Source organism: Mauremys reevesii, linkage group 12 (genome assembly GCF_016161935.1).
Source record: "Mauremys reevesii isolate NIE-2019 linkage group 12, ASM1616193v1, whole genome shotgun sequence".
Lineage (NCBI taxonomy): Eukaryota > Metazoa > Chordata > Testudines > Geoemydidae > Mauremys > Mauremys reevesii.
Genome location: NC_052634.1, coordinates 38,061,366 through 38,075,847, shown reverse-complemented (window position 1 = coordinate 38,075,847; position 14,482 = coordinate 38,061,366). Strand labels below are relative to the sequence as shown.

Genomic DNA, 14,482 nt, shown 5'->3' with positions numbered 1-14,482 from the left:
GATTCTGACTTGGGGGGAGGGACGCCCCCCTGCTACACAGATCTTGAAAATAGAAACAGTGACACCCACACACCACAGATCCTGGATGGGGTCAGGGGAACCACACACGGGAGCAAGTTCATGGGGTGGGGGACACACCCTTATGCTCTGTTGCACCATTCTTAATGAGAAGAACGGGGGCATCCACACAACACGGATCCTTAACGGGCGGGGGGTCACCCACACACTCCACTATTAACCAGGAGGGACAGGGGCACCAGACACCCCCAGTAACATGGGGAACACCGACATCCACCAGATCCCTCATGGGGAGTAAGACAGAGGGGATTGTAATGGGGCCCGGCGCACCCACGCACCGGGGATTGTTAAGGGTTGAAGGGACAGGGACACCCACACACACTGAGATCACGGCCTTGGAGGAACGTAAACCCTCCACAGAAGGACCTGGTCTGTTCCATGATGGCAGCCCAGCCTGGGTGAGTCAAAGTATCTTTTTATACAGGCACGCCCCAGAGATCCTGACTAGGGGAGAGAGACACCCACCCCCCAGAGATCCTTAATGGTCTAGGGTGCACCCACACACCAGGGATTCTTATGGGTGGGAGGAATGGAGACAGCCAGACACACTGAGATCACTTCCTCCCAGGAGCCTGGGCCAGACAGGGAGACACAATTCCCCTTTACAGATCTGCCAGACAACCTTCCTCCCACTCCCTCCACACAATGTTCTTATCTGGAGGTGAAAATGGTAAAACTGCAGTGAAGTACCGGTATTTACCTTGGACTCATGGCATTTCTCCATTGGTCTGTCTGCTCTTAACTCCCAAACTTTCAGTAACTCTGTTATCAGTGCCTGTGAGTGTAATTTAAACCATAAGGAAAGCCACACTGGGCCAGACCAATAGCCCATCTAGCTCTGAATCTTGTTTTCTGACAGTAGCCAATGCCAGGTGCCCCAAAAGCCAATCCCCAAGGAACCACTAGGAGTTGAACCCAGGATCTCCTGTTTACTAAACAGGTGCTTTAACCAGCTAAGCCATGGTGTCTGCTGTTATTTAAATCGTCCTGTCTGCCCACACCTGACTGTCTGCCAACCCCCACTGGGCCCTGACAAGCTTTGCTTGTGTTTGGATTCTGTAAAGCAGAGGAGCAGGTGAAGTTTTGCTCCCAAGGTGGGTGTGTGATTCTTTGGACAGGTCTATGCTGCAAAATTAGGTCAGTGTAACTACATTACTAGGGGTGTAAAAAATTTACACTCCCCCAAGCAATGCAGTTATATCAACCCAGCCCTGGTGCAGACAGCGCTGTGTCAACAGGAGGGCTTCTCCCATCAACAGAGCTTGGGGAGGGGCTTGGTTAGCAAAGACCGAGAAACTAGGTGGCCCATGACTCTTGCATTTGGGGAGGCTGGGCATGAGCTCTGGAAGCTCCCAAGGAGCTAGTCCGCCTTTTGCTCGCTCCTTTCCTCCCCTGCGGCCTCCTTGCCTGCTGCTCGTGCCTCTACACCCTCTGCCCCAAGGTCTGCCCACCACCCACACCTCTCTGCCCCTCCCCTGAGACCCACCCTGCCCACCACCCACACCTCTTTGTCCTCTCCTGTGAAACCCATCCTGCCTGCCACCCACGCCTCTCTGTCCCTTCCCCTGCCCAGCCCACCCCACCGCTTGCACCTCTCTGCTCCCCCCCGAGACCCGCTGTGCCCACCTCTTTCTTCATGCTGCTGTTGTTATTCCATGAAACATCAGGGATGGAATAAAAAGTTGAGTTTACTCCAGGGTGAGGAAAGAAAGGAGCCACCAACCCCCTGGCAAAGCTCATTGCCCCAGAGAAAACCTACCCCCTGCTATCGCAATCACTGATGTGCTGGGGATATGGCGGGAAAGGGACTGTCTGAATTAAGGCAGGATTAATCAAGGCAGGAAAGGGACAACAATCCTCAGCAACGTCATTAATCACAAACATATTCTCATCATACTCCAGCCAGAAGGGAAATGGGCAGGAATTCCTGCTGTTCAGCCATGGACACACGCACAGCAGTGAGTGTGGTGTGGAAGCTGGTCTGGTTAAACAGCTGGAAATGATCACTCAGTGAGATCAGAACTAGAGTGTAGTGAGAAACCTGCATAAAGCAAGTAGTTGTGGCTGAGTGATTAAGGTGATAGATTAGAAATCCATTGGTGGCTCCCTGCTCGGGGTTGAGTCCTGTCAACTATGGAGGAACGTGCGGTTCTTTAAATTTAACAATTTAGTTTCAGTGGCTGAGCATCCTTGGTGTCAACAGGAGCTAGGTCTTGTCTCACTCTCAGGTTGTGTCTACACAACAGAGTTATGCGGCTTTACTTAAAGCATTTTAATTAAACTGCTGTTGCATATCCAGACTATGCGGCTTGTGTCACCAGAGCACAGCCACGCTAGCAACTCTTGGATCGCCACAGAGAGCAGTGCACTGTGGGTAGCTATCCCACTGTGCAACTGGTTGCAGGGTGCTTTGGGAAGGGTTTGCAATGTCTCATAGGCTGGTACAGCATCACATCCTACTACACTGACAGCCGCTTTTCACCTGAAGTGTGTGTGATGGGGCAGATACTGTGTGTGTGGGGGGAGGGAGTGTGTGTGTTAGAGAAGAGTGAGCGTGTCGGCGCGCTGTCTCTAAGTTCAGACAGCTGCTGGAAGCAACCAGTCCTGAGGCAGGGGGAGGGGGACAGCACCGATATCAGCCCCCGCTTCCCTCACTGGCTCAACACAGCACAGCAGTCTCTGTCACACACACACATGCTGCTACCTGCCTGGCTCGGTGTCAGGGGTGCTGGCTCATGGGGGTTTAGAGGGCCATGGCCCCACTACTTTTTACAAGCCGTAAGGATGAACAACAGAAGGGTGGACAGAGTGGAGTCTTGGGGGGAAGAGGGGTTCTGTGTGTGTGGCCTTGGGGGAGCAGTAGGACGAGGCGTCAGGGAGAAGGGGTGGTGTGGGGTTGGGGGCCTCAGGGATAAGGGGTGGAGTGAGTGTGGGGCCCTAAGGAAGGGGTGTCATGGTGGCACCACAGTTCTGATGCCAGTGCCCCCCCAAGGTAAGGAAGTTCCCGCCACTCTGCTCTGTGTTCGCAGGGCGGGAGAGAGCAGCATCCACGGCAGTGATTTGCTCCTGGCTGCCGGAGCAGAGCAGCAGGCTCAGCTGTCAGAACTTCCCAGAGCGATGAAAGGGGAGGGGCCTGTGGCTCTGTAGCAGAAATGCAGGGCAGGCGAGTTCACAGCAGGCATTGTGGGATACTGAAGGAGGCCAGTTATGGTGATATAATGAACAGCAGCGTCTAGACTGACAATTTGTCACTTTAAGTTTGCTGCAAAAAGCTCTAGGCTTCTCGTCGAGGTGATTTTATTTTGTCACCAAAACAGGGCAAATTGTCGCCAGACGTGGCATTGCAGTGTGTGCACCAGCCACAAGCTGCCGACCGAGGGAGCATCATGTGTTTTTCACACACCTGAGCTATATAATTCTGCTGAAATAACTTTGTAGTGCAGACCTGGACAAAGATTCACTCACACACAACTTGCAAGGAAAACCTCACCTGCTCCTCTGCTTTGCAGAATCCAAACACAAGCAAAGCTTGTCAGGCCCTGGTGGCGATGGCAGGGAGTCAGGTGTGGGCAGAGATGACACTTCAATCACAGGTAGGCACCATGGCTTAGCTGGTTAAAGCATCTGTTTCGTAAACAGGAGATCCTGGGTTCAAGTCCCAGTGGTGCCTTATTGACTGGCTGTTGGGGCACCTGGTGTTGACTACTGTCAGAAGACAAAATAAGAAGCTAGAGGGACCTTTGGTCTAGCCCAGGGTGGCTATTTTTATGGTTTAAATAACACTTACAGGCACTGATAACAGAGTTACTGAAAGTTTGGGAGTTAGGAGCTGGTAGATGAGTGGTCTAAGCCCCTCACAGATGACCCTCTCCCTCTGGGACGGGGTAGGTCTGGACTCTCACACCAAATGGCTCATTGAGCTTCCAGAATCTGTGGGCAGCTCACTTAGTTTCCACCAAGGGTTGAGTCCTGCTTTGTGCACCGTGTGTGAGAATGAAAATCCTAAACCACCCTTTGAAATAACAAATGCGGCAGGACGTGTTATTGTCCCTGCCCCAAAGCAGACAGACCAATGGAGAAATGCCATTGAGTCCAGGGTAATACTCCGCTGCCATTTTACCTTTTTCGCTTGCTAAACTCCCTCCCAACCTTGTGGGGTCCCAGAGCCCGGTACTGAGCTTGAGCCGAGATGTCTACACTGCAAATTTACCACCCCACGGCCCTAGCCTGGGAGCCTGCACTGGCACGGGACAGCCCTGGGTGTTTCATTGCAGTGCGGACATAGCCTGGCATTATGTCTACACTGCCATTAACACACCCAGGTCACTATTCTCAAACCCTGGGTCAGTTGATTCAGGCTTGTGGGGCTTGTGCTGCAGGGTTATAAAATTACAGTGTAGACACTTGGGCTTGAGCCCAGCCTCCGAGACCCCACGAGGGGTGAGGGTCTCCGAGTCTGGGCTCCAGTCTGAGCCCCAGGACCCCAAATCAGATCATCCAGGCCAGCCGGGCCAGGGGGATTTTATCACAGTATAGATGCCCTCTCAGGGTATGTCTACACTGCAGTGTAAGCCCAGGGTTAGCAGAAGTCATGTCAGCAGCCCCAACATATAAACCTAAACCACGAGGGAAAGACCCACTCCCCAAATAAGCTGGGCAGTGTCCTTCTCCCTACGGTTCATAAGTCCAGCAACCAAACCTCCTTTAACATGAGCCATCCCCTACCCTGCACCCCACTCACAGCTGTTGTCCTTAGTCAGTGCAAGCCCAGAGGTGCCTCTGTAGAGTTCACCTGCCATCCTGGGTGGAAAAGGGGAAAAATAAGAAGGCCCTGCACTCACTATGTTGTCTAGGGACTCACTCATCCCTCCACAGCCACCCTGTCCTAAAGTTGGTCTAACACATACATTTTAGTGTGGGACCCAGACCCCAGCCCACTTGGCTTTGGAACCCCTGTCCCATGCCTAGCAAGTGCTATTGAATTGAGGGTGAGTCCCTCAATCAGGGTCTGCCAAGCACAGTTCTGCTGCCCTCAGGTCACACAACAAGGATAACAACCCTTTATTTCTCCTGCCCCAATAACAAGGAGACTGGGAATCCAACACCAGCCACAAGTGATCATTTCGGCAAACAACCCAACATATTTCCAACATACTGTAAAATCCACATGCAGACTCATACACGAAACCTTGCAAGAAAATCTTCCTGAGGGGGTCTGAAGCACCTGCTGCTGGAGGGAAGGAGGGAGCCGTGGGTTGGGATTGAGGAGCACTGGCAATAGGAGGGGCCTGTGGGTTGGGATTGAGGAGCACTGGGAATAGGAGAGGGCTGAGGGGGTGGGACAGAGGAGAAGGGTGAAGAGGAGCAGGCTCTGGTTGGGAGTGAGGAGCAGTGAGCATAGGAGGGACTGAGGGTTGGGATTGAGGGGCACTGGGAAAAGAGGGGACATGGGTTTAGGCTGAAGAGCATCCTCGTTTGGGGATCCAGCAGGACGGGAAGGCAGCGGGTGATTCTAATTCCTTAGGGATATTCTGTGTGTGTGTGTGTGTGTGTGTGTGTGTGTGTGTGTGCGCGCGCGCAGGGGAGGAACATACTTTATGCCCAGAGGCCTTTATTCCTCCAGGCTGCAAGGACAGAGGGGCTGTCAGGAAGTTGCCCCTTCAAACCCACACACAAAAAGGCCCTTCTGAGGAAAGGGAAAATCCTACAGAGAAAAAGTAACATCAAAGATGACTCCAGAAAGACAGTTTAAGATCTTGGTGAGTAGTTTATCACCTGACCAGGGACTTGAACCCTGGACCCTCAGATTAAAAGTCAGGCTCACAAAGCAAAAGAGCAAGTTGGTGCAGAGGAGAAACTAGTCAAGAAAACAAGAGTGGGAAACAATAGGGGAAACCTGCTGCTCTCTCTGGCCCGGTCAGGGGGCTGTGCTGATCGGGTGTCTGCACTAAGTTCGGCATCAATACGGTGATCCCGGGGAAGCTTGGGGTCCCCAGGTTGCCTAAGGAGGGGTGAACCGGCCCAGGTCGGAAACGGTGCAGGTCAAAACTCCCGTGCTGATCAGTAGTGGGATCGCGCCTGTGAATAGCCCCTGCAGCGTAGCCTGGGCAAGACAGTGAGACACGGTCTCTGTTTATACACCCCCCCTCCCCCACAGAGACTGTATGGGGGGATGGGAGCTCCCATTGTGGGGATCCTGAACTGGTGGTAGGGAGGCACCATGTATCGGGGATCCCGAAACGCAGAGCAGGGACACCCACACACCAGGTATCTTGCAGCAAGAGCTGCAGTCTTGATTTACAAACTGCAAGTGATGGGGAATTTACCACCTCCCTTGCGGAGCTTGTTCCACTAGATAATTAGCCTCACGGTTAAAAAATGGTCATTTCCAGGTGGGATTTTCTGACATCGACTGCAAGCCAAGGGGGTCTTGTTCAGTCTTTGTCTGGTGAATTAAAGAACCCTTTAAATCACATATTCCCCCCTCTGGGAATTTGTAAAATGTATTTAAACCAGTGATTAAATCACCTCTGAACCTCCAGTCAATGAAAATAGTTGAGCTTCTTCAGTCTCTCGCTGTAGACATTTCCCTTGTTTTTAAAGGCAAAAATCCTGCTCTTTCCAATGGGAGCTGCTGCTTCAGTGTTCAGTTTGGGGAGGGATCTGGCTGCACTCAGAGATCTGCCCGCGGGTTACAATCTGCGATCCGAAGGGTCGAACGCAAACAGCGTTTAGATGGGACCGTTAGTGCCGCCCCCGTGTGGCCAAAGGTTAGAACCGACGAGCAGAGTTTACAGCTGGAGCCTGGGACGCTCCTGAACAAACTGGGCACGAAGCCTCTCGCGTGGGACCCTCGCTGTGCAGCAGGAGGCGGAGGGAAGCTGATTGTCAGGGCTCAGGGCAGCTCCCTGCCAGGCTAAGCCGGTGTCTGTGCTAAGCTCGGCATCAATCAGGTGATTCTGGGCAGTTCGGGGTCCCCGGGCTCCCACAGGAGGGTGAAGCAGGTCACCCCTGGAGCAGGTTAAAGCTGCAGGGTGACAGTGGGGCTGCTGCCCCTGGGAACAGCTGCTGTAGCACCGCCTGGGCAGGACAGGGAGAGCCAGTTATACCCCCTCCCCCCAGAGATGGGGGTGGGGGAAGCAGGAGCATTTCCCAGTTCCAGGCTGTCCCTATCTGGCCAAGGCACAGAGCTCACAAGCAGAGTTTAAAGCTCCAGCTGCCAGGCTGTAAAGCAAGCCGGGCTCTGTGGCTGGTGCCTGTGATCCCAGCTCCTGGGGAAGCTGAGGCTGGCAGATCGCTTGAGCTCAGGAGTTCTGGGCTGCAGGGGGCTGTGCCGATCAGGTGTCTGCACTAAGTTCAGCATCAATATGGTGAGCGTGGGGTCCCCAGGTTACCTAAGGAGGAGTGAACCGGCCCAGGTCAGAAATGGAGCAGGTCAAAACTCCTGTGCTGATCAGTAGTGGGATTGCACCTGTGAATAGCCCCTGCAGTGTAGCCTGGGCAAGACAGTGAGACACAGTCTCTTTTTAGACACCCCTACTCCACAGAGCCTGGATGGGGGGATGAGAGCACCCACACGCTGGGGAATCTGACTTGGGGGGAGGGACGCACCCAAGCAACACGGATCTTGAAAAGAGGAACAGCGACACCCACACACCACAGAGCCTGGATGGGGGCAGGGGACCCACACACGGGAGCTAGTTCATGGGGTGGGGGACACACCCATATGCTCTGTTGCACCATTCTTAATTAGAAGAACAGGGGCATCCGCACAACAAGGATCCTTAACGGGCGGGGGGACACCCACACACTCCACTATTAACCAGGAGGGACAGGGGCACCAGACACCCCCAGTAGCATGGAGAACCCCCACATCCACCGGATCCCTCATGGGGGGTAAGAGAGAGGGGATTATAAAGGAATGGAGACAGCCAGACACACTGAGATCACTTCCTCCAAGGAGCCTGGGCCAGACAGGGAGACACAGTCCCCCTTTACAGATCTGCCAGACAACCTTCCTCCCACTCCCTCCACACAATGTTCTTATCTGGAGGTGAAGCCAGGGAAATCCCATGGAGGATTCTTATCTGGGGAACTGGGGGGACCCACTTACCACCAGAGATTCTTAAGGGCAGGAGGAACAGAGACTCCCACCTCTGTGGCATGGGGGTGGGTCGCCTGCTGGGATCATCTGGGCACATTTCACCTCGTCAGTTCCCTGCCATTGCCTTGGGGGCCCCTTGTTCGCTGCCTCTGGCACCCAGTTTAGCCTCCTTCCTGAGGGCTGAAACGCTTTGATCTATCTAAGGTCTGTGGGATCAATACGTGTCATGGTGTAATTCTGTGTTATTCGGGGGTCAGACTAGCTGAGCTAATGGCCCCTTCTGCCCTTAAACGCCATGAAAACATTTCCCTGGTTTCTCCTTGCGCCTGACAGACACCACGGTGAGGGGCCCAATAGAAGATCCTGGTCACGGCACTCTGGCTCTTACTTTACTTGGGGACGTCAGCGCTTTCCTAGCAAAGCTGCTGCTAAAGCGCTGGATTTGGGGAACGGTTCGGCTCCGGTTCAGAGATCTGCCTGCGGGGTGTGAACCTGCCACGAGGAGTGGGAAACGCAACCAGCAACGGGAGGCGTTGGCTGAGCTCCGGGCTGCCCCCGTGTGGCCAAAGCTTAGAACTGAGCAGCGGAGTTTAAAGCTGGCGCTGGGAGCAACCTGAACACGCAGGGCACGAAGGCTACTGCATGTAACGCTTGTTGGGTGGGCAGCTGAGTGTAGCTGATTGCCGGAGTTCAGGGCTGCACCCCGGGGTGCTGAGCAGGTGTCTGTGCTCAGGTTGGCCTCGCTATGATGGTTTCTGGGAAGTTTGGGGCCGCCAGTCTCCCTAAAGAGAGGGGAACCAGGCCATAAAAGGAGGCTTTCAAAACTCTGGTACGAATTGCCAGTGGCACTGACCCTGTGAAGAGCCGCTGCAGCCACGCCAGGGAGAGCCGGTCTCTCTTTGTGCAGCCCCCTCCATTCCTCAGGACAAGGGTTGTGCTCAAAGATCTGTGCCCCGTGTTTTTACCTCTGTGTGAAGCGTGCAGAGCAAATAACCCTCAGCGCCTCAGCTCAGTTCCAGGCTCCACTTCCACTCGCTCAGGCAAGATGGTGCAGAGCAGGACCGGCTTTAGGCCTATTCCACCAATTCCTCCGAATTGGGCCCCGCGCGTAAGAGGGCCCCACGTCCAGGGAGAATCCCTTCCCTGGCTAGAGGCGCCTTTTTAAATTTTACTCACCTGGCGGCGCTCTGGGTCTTCGGCGGCACTTCGGCGGCGGGTCCTTCAGTGCCGCCAAAGACCTGGAGTGAGTGAAGGACCTGCCGCCGAGGACTCGGAGCAGCACCTGGTGAGTACAAGCCCCGCACTTACTAAAGCCGGCCCTGGTGCAGAGGAGCCCCTGGGTGGCTGTGGGCCTGGGGAGGGTGGCTTTGGATTTTTCGGCCCGACCGCTACGGGCAGCAAGGCCAAAAGTCAGATGGCCGGCTCTCCCATCCACCACGCTCATCAGGAGCCCTTAGTCGACAGGCTCGGAGAATGCGGGCGACGTCCCCCACTACCTCTCGCATGCAAAGCGAGCGCTCTGCCGCTTGAGCTAATTCCCCGCAGCTGGCCTGACTCTCAGGCACCGGGCAAAAAAAGGCAAGGGCTCTGCGGCCTTAAGCAGAACACAGCCTGAAATGGGGAGGGGGGGGGCGCTACCCAGAGCTGGGGAAGGGGGTTCGAGTCCCAGCCACCTCCTCGGCACAAACACCAACGCTCCCTCCCTGGAGTGTGTCTGGGCTGAGAGTTAGCCCCTGAAACAAGCACCAAACTTCAGAAGACAACGCAGGGATAGATCACTTGACGATTGCCTGCTCTGGCCATTGCCTCTGAAGCGCCTGGCATCGATTACTGTCAGAAGACGGGATAGTGGCCTAGATGGACCATCGGTCTCACCCAGGAGGGCCGTTCTTATCTTCACCACTTTCCTCTAACCCAAGCAAAGCCAGGAGCAGGCCCAGCTCAGCAACTCTACCAGGCTCCCTGGCCCCTGGCCCAGCATACAGCAAAGCGACCCTGCCTCCACCAGGATAGACAGCCACCGACTCCCTCTTCCAGACCAACGCAGCCCTTCCCCGCTTTGGCTGTCTCCAAGCTGTCTGCGTGCTCTGCTCTGCTCCATGGCTGCCATGCTGCCTGAGATCAGGAGGCTGCGAGGTCTCACGGTCTCAGCTGAGCTGGTATCGCATGCCACCCCACCCATCTCCTCATTCCCTTCAGGGACCCCTGGGATGTGAGTAATTCTGTATTTGAGTGGCTCTCCCTCCCGGCCAATGAGCTTGGCGTAGACTAGCAGGGAGGGAGGAGGAAAGGGATTGTGCTCCAGTGAGAGCTCAGAAAGAAAGGTGCAGGTCCCGCACTAGAGCCCAGCCCAGCAGAGCACAGCAGGATGGAGAATGTGTGTATGGGTCTGACTACTTCTCCCATGCTCTTCCATTTGAGCTAACTTCCCCCAGCTGTCTCCAGCCTCCCAGTCAGCGCAAGGGGGAGAAGGGCCGGGGAGGAAGAGCTTTGTGCTCCGCAAGGGCTGGCTTTTTGGGAGGCCAAGCGGGGAGAGGGATGGAGGCCACTGGAGGAGCTGAGCCGGCTGACTGACCATGGCTTCTAAAAGAAGGGCAAGAGAAGGTCCTGGGGCTGCCTTGCCGCTGGAGAATGCAGGCATAGATCCCACTGCCTTTTGCATGCAAAGCGAATGCTCTACCACTTGAGCTAATTCCCCTACACTGGCAGATGGCGTCTCGATCCATCCATTCGATAACGGAGGCCACATCGTTCCCGGCGCCAGCCAGTGACTCCTTCCAAAAGGGTCAGGCAAGGCAGGCCTTGCCGTTGGCCGGCTAGCTCAGTTGGTTAGAGCGTGGTGCTAATAACACCAAGGTCATGGGTTCAAGCCCCATGCTGGCCACTCCAGGAGGGAGAGGGTGGCTTCTGCTCTTTTGGCTGACTGCTAGGGGTGGGAGAGGCCAAAACCAGGTGGGCCTGGAGCTGGCAAGAGCCCTGCTGGGCGCGGGCGCAGGACAAGGCTCTGGACACCTCCCTGGGCTCCTCGCTCCACCTGCTGCCTGAAAGGAACTTGGGCCCGGGGAGGAGAAGGGTGAGCCCGGCCGGCTGCCTTCCAGGCTCATAGGAGGCCAGGCTTGAGCTGCCCGCCCGCGAAGCCAAAATCACAGGCCTGCCGGCTCGCCCCCATTGTCCACAGAGGGTTGACCTGATGGCCCGAATTCTTGCCGGCCGCCAGCTCCACCCAAATGGACCCGACGCCGGATCACGCTCCCCAACCCAAGCCACACAGGAAGGCTTAATACTCGGCACCCCAACCTAGGGGAGAGGCTTCACACTCCGCCGGCGCAGGGTGACCTTTGGGACTTCCCAGGACACCATCCTCCCACCGCCCACAACCAGACCCCCCAAACCCACACTCGAGCCCACCCCTCCGACAGGAAGGAGCAGGAGGACCACTCCGCCCAGGGGCACCACCACTCGAAGTCAGCTTCACTTGCTTTCTCTTCTACCCCTTTCCTCCCAAGTTATGCGCCCCTCATGGGAGCCGGCCGTGGGAAGACGCAGGCACGGCACTCTGACTGGCGGAAGCCAAACGCCCACACCGAGAGTTTAGCACGAGCTCTTGAGGCACTGGAGGAACCCCCTGCAGACGCACTGACGGAGCTAAGCTTTACGGCCAAGGGCCCTACCTGTGCAGAAAGCCAACTTGCTTGTGAAAAAGACTCCTCTTTCGGCTCCCCTTCCAAACTTCCAAATGCCTCCAAATGGGAAAACACACACACTGAAACACCCAAACGGTCCTAACGCTGGGGCCAGGCGAAAAAGAAAAGCAAGGAAAAGATTTCTAAATGGCCACCCTGCCAGAGTCGTACAGCTCCGCAAGTGAAACCCATGGGAGGGACATTACACAGAAAAGGGGAATGGAAAGCTGCCCAAATTGAGATGCTGTGGAAAGCTACAGCCCCATCGCTACTCCTACTCTGCACACTTCTTGCAACAGCTGATGAACGGCCAGGTGCTTTTCGCATCCAAGCCCACACCAGGGGAAGACCTTGAGAAGCTTCCCGTGGCTTGCCTGGTTCAGCTGGTCAGAGTGCGGCACTCGTGGAGGCAAGATGGTGCAGAGGAGCCCCTGGGTGGCTGTGGGCCTGGGGAGGGTGGCTTTGGATTTTTCGGCCTGACCGCTACGGGCAGCAAGGCCAAAAGTCAGATGGCCGGCTCTCCCGTCCACCACGCTCATCAGGAGCCCTTAGTCGACAGGCTCGTAGAATGCGGGCGGCGTCCATCACTACCTCTCGCATGCAAAGCGAGCGCTCTGCCGCTTGAGCTAATTCCCCGCAGCTGGCCTGACTCTCAGGCACCGGGCAAAAAAAGGCAAGGGCTCTGTGGCCTTAAGCAGAACACAGCCTGAAATGGGGAGGGGGGGCGCTACCCAGAGCTGGGGAAGGGGGTCCGAGTCCCAGCCACGCTCCTCGGCACAAACACCAACGCTCCCTCCCTGGAGTGTGTCTGGGCTGAGAGTTAGCCCCTGATACAAGCACCAAACTTCAGAAGACAACGCAGGGATAGATCACTTGACGATTGCCTGCTCTGGCCATTGCCTCTGAAGCGCCTGGCATCGGTTACTGTCAGAAGACGGGATAGTGGCCTAGATGGACCATCGGTCTCACCCAGGAGGGCCGTTCTTATCTTCACCACTTTCCTCTAACCCAAGCAAAGCCAGGAGCAGGCCCAGCTCAGCAACTCTAGCAGACTCCCTGGCCCCTGGCCCAGCATACAGCAAAACGACCCTGCCTCCGCCAGGATAGACAGCCACCGACTCCCTCTTCCAGACCAACGCAGCCCTTCCCTGCTTTGGCTGTCTCCAAGCTTTCTGCGTGCTCTGCTCTGCTCTGCTCCACGGCTGCCATGCTGCCTGAGATCAGGAGGCTGCGAGGTCTCACGGTCTCAGCTGAGCTGGTATCGCGTGCCACCCCGCCCATCTCCTCATTCCCTTCATGGACCCCTGGGATGTGAGTAATTCTGTATTTGAGTGGCTCTCCCTCCCGGCCAATGAGCTTGGCGTAGACTAGCAGGGAGGGAGGAGGAAAGGGATTGTGCTCCAGTGAGAGCTCAGAAAGAAAGGTGCAGGTCCCCCACTAGAGCCCAGCCCAGCACAGCAGAGCACAGCAGAGCAGGCTGGAGAATGTGTGTATGGGTCTGACTACTTCTCCCATGCTCTTCCATTTGAGCTAACTTCCCCCAGCTGTCTCCAGCCTCCCAGTCAGCGCAAGGGGGAGAAGGGCCGGGGAGGAAGAGCTTTGTGCTCCGCAAGGGCTGGCTTTTTGGGAGGCCAAGCGGGGAGAGGGATGGAGGCCACTGGAGGAGCTGAGCCGGCTGACTGTCCATGGCTTCTAAAAGAAGGGCAAGAGAAGATCCTGTGGCTGCCTTGCCGCTGGAGAATGCGGGCATTGATCCCGCTGCCTCTCGCATGCGAAGCGAGCGCTCTACCACTTGAGCTAATTCCCCTATCTTGGCAGACAGCGTCTTGATCCATCCATTCGATAATGGAAGCCACATCGTTCCCCGCGCCAGCCGGTGACTCCTTCCAAAAGGGTCAGGCAAGGAAGGGCTTCCCGTAGGCCGGCTAGCTCAGCTGGTTAGAGCGTGGTGCTAATAACGCCAAGGTCATGGGTTCAAGCCCCATGCTGGCCACTGCGGGAGGGAGAGGGTGACTTCTGCTCTTTTGGCTGACTGCTAGGGGTGGCAGAGGCCAAAACCAGGTGCGCGGGGAGCGGGCAAGAGCCCTGCTGGGCACCAGGCAGGAGGAGGCTCCGGACACCTCCTTGGTCTCCCCTCCCTGGGCTCCTCGCTCCACCTGCTGCCTGAAAGGAACTTGGGCCCGGGGAGGAGAAGGGTGAGCCCGGCCGGCTGCCTTCCAGGCTCATAGGAGGCCAGGCTTGAGCTGCCCGCCCGCGAAGCCAAAATCACAGGCCTGCCGGCTCGCCCCCATTGTCCACAGAGGGTTGACCTGATGGCCCGAATTCTTGCCGGCCGCCAGCTCCACCCAAATGGACCCGACGCCGGATCACGCTCCCCAACCCAAGCCACACAGGAAGGCTTAATACTCGGCACCCCAACCTAGGGGAGAGGCTTCACACTCCGCCGGCGCAGGGTGACCTTTGGGACTTCCCTGGACACCATCCTCCCACCGCCCACAACCAGACCCCCCAAGCCCACACTCGAGCCCACCCCTCCGACAGGAAGGAGCAGGAGGACCACTCCGCCCAGGGGCACCACCACTCGAAGTCAGCTTCACTTGCTTTCTCTTCTACCCCT

General features: G+C 56.3%; 4 non-coding genes and 1 pseudogene across 4 annotated transcripts; 4 read left to right on the top strand and 1 right to left on the bottom strand.

Moving 5' to 3' along the window:
* LOC120375649 overlaps positions 1-14,482 on the top strand; it is a 276,817-nt pseudogene that overhangs the window by 131,328 nt on the left and 131,007 nt on the right.
* Positions 3,675-3,748, top strand: TRNAT-CGU. The gene has a single exon. It is a non-coding gene; the product is annotated as a tRNA-Thr (tRNA).
* TRNAI-AAU lies at positions 10,993-11,066 on the top strand. Its single transcript has one exon. It is a non-coding gene; the product is annotated as a tRNA-Ile (tRNA).
* Positions 13,600-13,672, bottom strand: TRNAA-CGC. The gene has a single exon. It is a non-coding gene; the product is annotated as a tRNA-Ala (tRNA).
* TRNAI-AAU lies at positions 13,785-13,858 on the top strand. The gene has a single exon. It is a non-coding gene; the product is annotated as a tRNA-Ile (tRNA).